Source organism: Pinus tabuliformis, chromosome 4_1 (genome assembly GCF_031772625.1).
Source record: "Pinus tabuliformis cultivar Carrire ecotype Pingquan chromosome 4_1, CPIR1, whole genome shotgun sequence".
Classification (NCBI taxonomy): Eukaryota; Viridiplantae; Streptophyta; class Pinopsida; order Pinales; family Pinaceae; genus Pinus; species Pinus tabuliformis.
Genome location: NC_142303.1, coordinates 220,149,592 through 220,159,666, shown reverse-complemented (window position 1 = coordinate 220,159,666; position 10,075 = coordinate 220,149,592). Strand labels below are relative to the sequence as shown.

Genomic DNA, 10,075 nt, shown 5'->3' with positions numbered 1-10,075 from the left:
ATCTTGGAATCTGCCATATATGTTTAACTATATTATGATGATATATTAATGGTTGCAGGCACAGATTAGTTGCTTGACCGAATGACTCACATATGGGTGATGGGGTTGTACAAGTGGATGGAACTACATGGGAGGGGTGGGACAGAGTCCCTGATCTCACCCACTAGCACTCCCGCCGTGACTTGGGCTGGAAGGGTTGAAACACCTTCGCCTTGAAGATCACGATGCCATGAGGGCAGGTTCCAAAGTTGGTTCGCTCATGAGGACTTTACCGGGGGGCGCGCATCAAGGCGGATTCCTTGATCCCCGACACCATTAGTCTCACTATAGCAGGCAACATAAGAGATGATAGTGGTCTATGACGTTGCACTATACTTTCCCCTCGTAATCACTGGATGCTTGAAGGGAAAGTGGTGTGGCACCCTTGGAACTTCAGGGGAATTTCTTGAAGGGCACGACCAACTTGGCACCCTTGGCATCACAAATAAACTATTAGGTGTGGCACCCTTGGAACTTCTAGGGAAGTTCTTGAAGGGCACAACCAAACTGGCACCCTTGACATCACAAATAAGCTATTAGGTGTAGCACCCTTGGAACTTCTAGGGAAGTTCTTGAAGGGCACAACCAAACTTGGCATCCTTGGAATCATTAAAAATAAATAATAATAAGTAAATATAAGCAAGGAATGAAAACTAAGTAAATTTACATCAAGGGTAAATGATGATTAGAAACCAATGTAATTAAATCAAAAATAAAACTTGGAATAAGGAGGATCATAGGAAGAATTAAAATAGAGTACCTTAAAAACTCTACCCTTCCCATTTTGGAAAATACTAGGAAGATTATGTGGTTTAATTAGGAAAAAGGGGAAAGACAAACATAATGGTAAGGATAAAGATTAATCCTAAACTAATTTAAACCTAATTAAGAAAAGGGGAAGGTGAATTAAAATGAGAATAATAAATTAAATTTAGAGAAATGTAGAGAAGCTCCATGTGTCAACAACCAACATAAGAATATCCATCTAGGAGATAACCTGAGTTAAATTAGGGAGTAGATTGGGGATAAAATCTTGACTCATTAATTGACTTCAAGTAATGAACACAAATTAAGGAATAAAAGGGGGGAATAAAGAGACAACTAGGAGAAGAAATAGGAATCTTGTTGAGGTGAGGAAAATATTAGTTTTAAATAAAAAATTAAGTAAATAATTTTGGGAGACCCTTGATGTGAGAATGACACATGGGTGGGTGAATAATCAAGCTATTGAATTATAAAAAAATAATTAATTATGCATGACATGACAAGTGTCACCTATGAGGACTCCTATAAAAGAAGGGGCAAGCCATGGGAGAAGGGACTTTTGGGAACCCTATTGTTGGATGGATGAGATGATGTTAGAGCAGTGATTACGAAGCTATAGTGAGTTTGGTGAGGTAGAGGATTTTAGAGAGGGGACTCTTGAGCCAAGGTGTGCTCTCCTCTACCAGCTAGTGCTTTCCTCCATTGTACAACCCCATTGCAGCTCGGGGGTCCGCGGGGAAGAAGAGTACCCAAGGAGTAGGTGGGAGGTTAACCGGTGGGTCTTCGCATTCAGATCAAGTGCGCCATCATTCACTCGCGGAGGTGACCAGCTACAAGGGAATACCAGCAACAGCAGAGCAAGTGGAGTCTCGCCTTCTGGTGAACGGTACATATGTATTTCATTACTATTGATCTTAGTTAAAAGTATGAAAATGTTATGATATGTTTCCTGAAATGAGTGGCAGGAATGTGCGTGCTAAATAAATTTGAATTTCAATGCGTTTCTTTTCTGGATGTATTTGCTGTTAAAAAAAAAAAAAAAAAAAAGTATATAGTCTGGATTAGGTCCTCACACTTGGTATCAGAGCACAAGTTGAACCCTTGAGGCCTATGGGCCCATGCATGCATAACTAGTTTTGTTTGCTATGTGGGTATTTCTCTAAAATCAATTTACTCAAGTTTCAAAAAAAAAAAAAAAAATGTGCAATTTAGGAACATTTTTAAGAGCTCTATATTGTATTATGATCCAAATTCATGGACAGAAATGGAGTGGATTTATGTCACAGATCAGAAATAGAGACATCAAGCCAATAACCTCAGAAATCTGGGTCTCAAGTGCTTTCGAGCCTTTAGAGTTTCCGAATAAGTCTATAGTTGTTAGGTAACTTACGCAGGTTTTTTTTGGATTTAGAACCATGGGAAGGGATGTGTTATTCTGGCATAGGTTTTGGCATGAGGGTATAATAAAGTTAGAGGCGGCCTCGGATTGGTGGGATGAAGTTGATGAATCCCAGAAGTGGCAGGACGGCATTTATTACGCACTCTGTGCTGCTTATTCCCTGGTTGCAGCGGTGGCTCTGATACAACTCATTCGTATTCAATTGCGGGTACCAGAGTATGGGTGGACAACGCAAAAGATTTTTCATTTTATGAATGTTATTGTAAATGGAGTACGCGCTATACTCTTTGGATTTCATAAAGATATATTCATTCTGAGGCCAAAGGTTTTAACAGTTGTTCTGCTAGATCTTCCTGGTCTTGTGTTCTTTTCTACATATACATTACTTGTCTTGTTTGGGCTGAGATTTATTATCAGGCAAGAAGCCTTTCTACAGATAGTCTTCGGCCTGCCTACTACATAATCAATGGTGGTATATATTTTATACAGGCATGCATCTGGATATACCTTGGGGTAGAAGATAACAGTGCATCTGAGGCAGTTGCAAAACTATTCTTTGCAGTTGTATCACTCTTTGTTGCGCTGGTTTTCTTATTTTATGGTGGAAGGCTTTTCTTTATGCTTAGGCGTTTCCCAATTGAATCAAAAGGCCGGAGAAAGAAACTAAATGAGGTTGGCTTTGTTACAGCTATATGCTTCACTTGCTTTGTCGTAAGGTGCATTGTGGTTGTTGTTTCTGCATTTGACAAGAATGCAGACCTTGATGTTTTGGACCATCCTATTCTTAATTTCATTTACTACATGTTGGTAGAGATTCTTCCATCAGCACTGGTCCTTTTCATCCTCCGAAAGCTACCCCCAAAGCGAATGTCAAATCAGTATCACCCAATTCATTGAAGATGATAAATCTGTCAAACTGCCTTCGGCTGTTAGATCCTTGATCCACCAAGGAGGATAATTGCTGGATTGCATTACCTGTTTTGGTCTTTCTAATTAATTAATTTGTAGTGGTGCATCAACAGGATGATGATGTCCGAGTAATGATGTAGGTGGTGGTGCGTGTATTTAGTATTTTTGGAGAGATGGTGTACATTGTTAAGAGGCTGTGCTGAGGAAGTTGAATGTCATTTTTTCCTTCTGTATGTTGTAATGCGTTAGGGAGTTGATTTATTTTCAACACAGAAATCTAGTTACTAGGGCTCTTGAATATTTTGAAAGTTACTAAACCATTATTGTGTGTTTAAATTTTCAGAAGTGGTTGTTCATTTTGAACTTATACATATATTAGAGTAACAGGACCAGGCTCTCTGAAGAGAGGTGTGCATTTTTGGTGGAATGAAAATTTTGCAACGCATCTGAGTAATGTCGAGGTTATCTTAATATTCATATTCAAAACAAAAACAAATTGTCAATAAATATAACATTCCTCTTAAAAGATATGCAGAGATTCCAAATGCTTTCAGTTTCCAAGGAAGAAAAGCCGAAGAATTTGGAGCCATGACCGATCATTCTTTTAAGCAGTGATCATAGAACTCCGAACTAAACTTGTCCAGGGCACGGTCACAACTCCACGACATGTACAACCAAAGGGGAGTCGATTGATAATTCGACATCCGGTTCATGGAAAGGAGGCATCGTGGGCAGAGCTGGTCTTATCGTTTCCCCCGAACACTTGTCTGGTGGTCGATTTGAGAGGTCCTAATAAGATGGGATTCATAACCAATTCGAATGAATTATGCTTTTCATCATTTTTCATTAAGATCAGAGTAGGGTCGTCGTCAGTGAGATATTACGGTGAAATCAGCGAGGATAACGACCATAGAAATGCGTACGAGGTGTTGGGAGTGGCGAGCAACTGCAGCGATGTTGAAATCAAAGCAGCATTCAGGAAGCTCGCGAAAAAAACTCATCCAGACCTGCACATACATTCGGATGCCAATTTATTCTCTCGCCGATTCGTCCGTATTCTGACCGCATACGAGATATTACCTTTAGAAGCAAAGTTCAACAGCCATTGGAATCATTAAAAAAATCATTCAGGGTTCTAAGAATTTAGATTACCTGATTATAGTAGGTGTCACTTGAACTTGAAGTGCAGATTCTCTCGAATCCACAGAAACGTGCCCAGTATGATGCTGATTTGTTGGTCCAGAGGAACAGTGTTCAAAGCAATTCTAAAAAGCAACCAGATGTGTCTACAGATGATGGTATATCACAAGAGTTTTCTAGAGGAAGACAGATGGAAGTAATACAATGGCTAAAATGGTACAGGCATGCAGTCAGTGAGATAGTGTCACGCAAAGAGATAGGAATGGGGTCTGGACTTAAAGTGTTTCGGAAACCAGGCAATGAGATCGTGTTGACTAACTGTTCCGAGATTAAAAAATGGTATGTGGACAGTGTACCATTAAGTGTAATCAAGATGACAATAAAATGACGGGCATATCATTTTATATAAATTTCACAACTCTACGTTTTAAATGCAACGTGGACAGTTTGTATTAAACTGCATGGGCGGTGGTTGCAGATTTTGATTAGGATGCAACAAACTGTATAACAGTAGTTTTGATCTCGTCTCAGATCTAGAACCGAGCTGAACTTCGAACCGTTATTGTAAAAATTATTGATAACTCTATGTGTGTGCGAGTATCTAACAATTCTACAGCATGTACTGACTGGGGAACTGACAAATACATCAATCTTTCACGTTGTGAGCGAGGAAAGCGTTGTCTGTATGAAGGTTCGACCCCACCCGGCGGTTCCCTGAATTCATAGGTATGCACATGCTTAACGGTTGTCAAATATGATAAAATCAAATTCACCTGTGGTTTTTATTTTCTACGGGCGTTTGCTGGTTTAATCTTTGTAGGATGTCTCTCGCCACACTTATATTATTAGAGTAATGCAGTTTGTAAAATATATATTAATTAGGCAGTATTCCTTTTTGGCGTGTGTTGTTTTACCTTGCAGACAAATATAATTGAATATATTTATGTATCCTTTATTTTCTTTGCTTCAAGTGTCATTTATTTTCTCCTATAAGCTAGAGGGCAGGAATCAAAACTTTGGTTACAGTTTAAATTTTACACCTTTTGCTGTGCAATTAGCTTCATTCTCTTATCCTTTTTATATGATTTACAACTGGATATGGGTTTACTCCCTCTGCTTCATGGTTCTTTGGTGTCTTGTCTCTATATTGGTGAAGTCTTTTTGCATGGTTGCTATAGTGCCTGCTTCAAAAACATCTATACTGTTTGTTTCTATAATGAAGCCAATAATATCAAAAGAGGTTGATCTATACGAGTGCAACATACTTATCAGATGGATGATCAGGAAAGAACTTATATTCTTTTATTGTATAGATCTAGGAGATTTGCAATCACCAACATGGAAAAGATGTCCAAGAAAGTTTGCCAAGAATGGTGGATTTTGGGGATTGACACAAGAATTAAATTTTATTGACTAAATGCATGAAAGTATATGTGAACTCCTGCTCTTTGGATTGTATCTTGTTTTTATGGCCAGACATTTAATTTATTTTTCACCTTTTTAATTACTAGCAGAATGGTGCAACTCATTGCACATCAGATCTTACGATTTACAAAAATGGAGAAGTCCACTGCTGGGAACAGAGCCTATGATGATGAAGGAACTCAGGTTTGGGGTGTAAAATATGGCCCTTATGAGTTCAAACCTGCAACAACTTCAAGTTCAAATGGGTCTTTTCTTCCATTAGATTTTTCATCTATTTCTTTAGGCAAGAAGCTGGATGATAAATCATTTGTAGTTGATGGACCTTGAAGAGTACATACCTTTCTCAGCGACTAAATGGTCTTATAATGGAATGGTAAGGATGGGTTCCGTTCTAATGCTTGGAAATAATATTCCAAAGCCTTCGTATGTTCCCCATTACTTGTATGCACAAGACCTATATTATATAGTATATAACTTCGATCATAAGGATCAGTTTCCAGTCGCATAGCTTCATAATAATTTTGTAAAGCTTCCGCATAGTTCCCCTTCCGATTGAGCTGACATTCGTTACGGTCGTTCATTCCATTGAAATGATCTCCGCTTCAAAATCGTACATGAGATTCCCACCTCTTACGGCTCCTCCTTTCTTTACAGTAGGTAATATGGGGAGTAATCTGTGGAATTGAAAAAAAAAAAAAACAAATTAAAGAATTCATAAGAACCAGGATATCTCATTTTATCTAAACTGTAGATATCATCATATGCTGTACCTTCGCATGGCCGTCCAAATATGGTAGACTTCAACCTTTTCCAGGTTGCAAAGAGGCATACGAACAAAATGAGCACGAAGCCGCCCTCGACACCTAAAGTTATTGATAATTATTTAATTATTTAATAAATAATAATTTAATTATTCAATTGTAAACAAGATTTTTCTTGATTCTTGGTATGGATTCGAAATGACTAGTTTGCTTATAGAGCATAAATGCACCCAGCCGTATATGTCTGGTTGTTGAATTAATGGTCTGCTCAAATTTAACCTGGTCTGTTCAAATCCAATCCTATATAGCACCGTGTACGTGTATTTGTGGCCCATTGGTTATTGGTTATTTTCGGAGTTGTGTTTTGGGAAATTTTAATTTGTGTTATTCAAATTGATTTTTAACTAGATTAATTAACCTTGAACATATTTCGGATCGCATTGATTATTCAATCTTCTTGAACATATTTCGGATCGGTTGCATCCGTTGAACCTTGAGCAGCCTGTGCAAGAGTGGGATACAAAATTCAATAAGATATTGGGTCCTCGTGTCAGGCGATTTGCATGTTGTTATCTGCTCTATGACAGCTCTATGACAGACACAGTTTCAAGATTTAAGTCAAGGGCTGCATTTTGGGAAAAGGTTCAAGGAGTGAAGAAAGTTGTATTTGCTTTAGCAATTGAAGAAGGCAGAGAGACTGATTTTTTTGCAGGCTATCGGCATCTAGGGTTTGTACACACAGAAAGGTATAAGGTTTTAAGAATTGTTTTCTCCTGGCATCCAGTTTTGCAGTTCAGATTGAGTTTTTTCAGGAACAGGAATAAGCTGACTTCTCAAGTCGTTTTTGAAAAGCTACGGCTGAGTGATGACCACTACCGTTGAAAGAGGATTTCTGCATCTCTATTGTTACTAAATAGCTTGGCAAGTGCTCCAATACCTTTGGGATCATTAAACTCTGTTTAGGCAACCTGAAGAACTTTGATGAATTGTTCTTATATGTTATATGTTGTACATGCATTATGAGGTCAATAGCAACAAATGTTGGTCCTGACAGTTAAAATTGCAAAAGGAAGGTCTTTATGATAGATATTCATCCAGTTGTTCATGTTGCATAGGGAATTTTGCTTGATTATGGCACAAGTATAGTTATTGGTAAAACTGCCACTGTTGGAAAAAGATTCTTCCAGTACCTTGGAACTAAAGCATATACTTGCCTATATCTATTCAGTTTTTAAACCCATGAAAAAGTTAAGATTGTTCTTAACTGGATTGCAAAGAATCCAAAACTCTTGAAGAACCCAAAGATAATCGAGGAAATAGTTGAAGTGTGGAGAAATTAAATCCGATGGCACATACAGATGAGTCTTTCTGGTTGAAGAATAGTAATATGGTCAGATCAATTCAATGTCTAAAACCAAAGAAGCTCCAGTTAAGAGGTCTATAGGTGGGAAGGATATATTGCCAGAGAGGGATTTGTTTATAAAAGCTACTGGCTAATTGTTTCACTTTCAACGATTAAGTGAGAGGCAAAACCTTCATGAATTTGTTTGAGCATTTCAAGCTTGCAAGGGGAGTTTTTAGGACTTTTCAAACGAATCCATGAGAGGTTTTGATGCACTATTGTTTACGTTCTATGTAGTTAACATTTTTTTTTTATCTCTAGATAGTGTGTACCATTAGGTATCCACTAGAAAGGAGTGGTATGTATTTATTTTAAAGTGCTAATGGTAGTTTTACAACATTGAACTTTCAGAACATGGATCATGAAGGTAAATCAAGTCTCTAAGAAGGTGTAGTAGGCATTGTTAGGTCCCCCTAGCAAGCAGTGGCATATATTTATTTTCAAAGTACTGATTGTAGTTCCTAACAAAATTGAAGATTTAGAACATGGTAAACAAAGGTGGATTACGTCATAGGTGAAAAATCAAACAATAATTAACACAATTATTATTGACCATTACAAATATTGAAGTCCAAGCCTAAGGTGGGTAGTTCCTCCTATGAAAAAGGCATAGGCATCCCCTATGAATTTGAGTTAATACAAAATTATTGCTATCTTAATTGCATGATTGAATGAATAAAACTAGAGAGATTTCTCCTAAATTAGTCAATTTGTCATTTGAAGGAAGGTGGGTGTTATTAATTGTTGCTTTAATTAGTTGTGATTTTGATTATGATGATTTTGTTGGAAAATTTTATGTATGACGCTTCCTTTAACTATTAATTTTAATAATATCTATAATGTATGTTTTGTACATTTATACAAAAAGTGGGTTGCAATGTTCCCCAGATATAGTCCTTCAGTTATAACGGAATTCGTGTTATAGATACCTTGGGAAAATTTTAACCTGCCCACCAGAAGGTTGGCAAGAGTTTCAGGAAGGGTTCCTAAGATTATGTGTCGCCGTTTCTCCTTTATGTTCTAAGGACTTCGGGACGAAGTCCATTGTTAAGAGGGGGTGTATGTAGTGCCCACTCTAGTTTCCTGACCCTAATACGACATTATTTTAGACACTCTATTCTTCGAGGACCTCAGATTGAGGATCTGGACCCATGACACTATTATTAGTGATTGAGATATTCATGGTTGTGATGTTTATGAATGCTTTCCATTGATATTATGGTAGCATGAATGGTTATGTATCTTATCTATCAGTATTCTGATGATTGCAATATTAAATAGTTAAGTTGGTCTCTATTTGAAATTATGATGAGGGTAGTAAAGAATATGTATGCGCTCTACTAAAAGCATAATGAGGATAAATTTTATGGATAGGTATATTTCTACGATGTTACGATGTTGATTAGCTTAATGAATATGTATGTTTCCATTGATGATTATTGATGATAGCCATGAGGGATGTGTCCCCTATGTTACCTACTTACTTTAGTTCAGACTTACAATGGACAATGATGTGAATGACCAGGAATTGTTAATGATGCTATTATGATAATTGACTAACATTGAGAAACCTTGTTACTGATGATTATTGAGTATGGCAGGAAACCATCAGAGGCACTCGCATATGACATGTCGATGACACCTGGTTTGATGAAAATTTATATTACTTTATCTTTGAAAGTCTAAGTCGATCTTGGAATCTGCCATATATGTTTAACTATATTCTGATGATATATTAATGGTTGCAGGCATAGATTAGTTGCTTGACCGAATGACTCACATATGGGTGATGGGGTTGTACAAGTGGATGGAACTACATGGGAGGGGTGGGACAGAGTCCCTGATCTCACCCACTAGCACTCTCGCCATGACTTGGGCTGGAAGGGTTGAAACACCTTCGCCTTGAAGATCACGATGCCATGAGGGCAGGTTCCAAAGTTGGTTCGCTCATGAGGACTTTACCGGGGGGCGCGCATCAAGGCGGATTCCTTGATCCCTGACACCATTAGTCTCACTATAGCAGGCAACATAAGAGATGATAGTGGTCTATGACGTTGCACTATACTTTCCCCTCGTAATCACTGGATGCTTGAAGGGCAAGTGGTGTGGCACCCTTGGAACTTCAGGGGAATTTCTTGAAGGGCACGACCAACTTGGCACCCTTGGCATCACAAATAAACTATTAGGTGTAGCACCCTTGGAACTTCTAGGGAAGTTCTTGAAGGGCACAACCAA

At 38.0% G+C, this 10,075-nt stretch overlaps 1 pseudogene; it reads left to right on the top strand.

Moving 5' to 3' along the window:
• Window positions 1–2,114: 2,114 nt before the first annotated feature.
• Window positions 2,115–3,230, top strand: LOC149175029 (tobamovirus multiplication protein 1 pseudogene; annotated as a pseudogene).
• The last annotated feature ends 6,845 nt before the right edge of the window (window positions 3,231–10,075 follow it).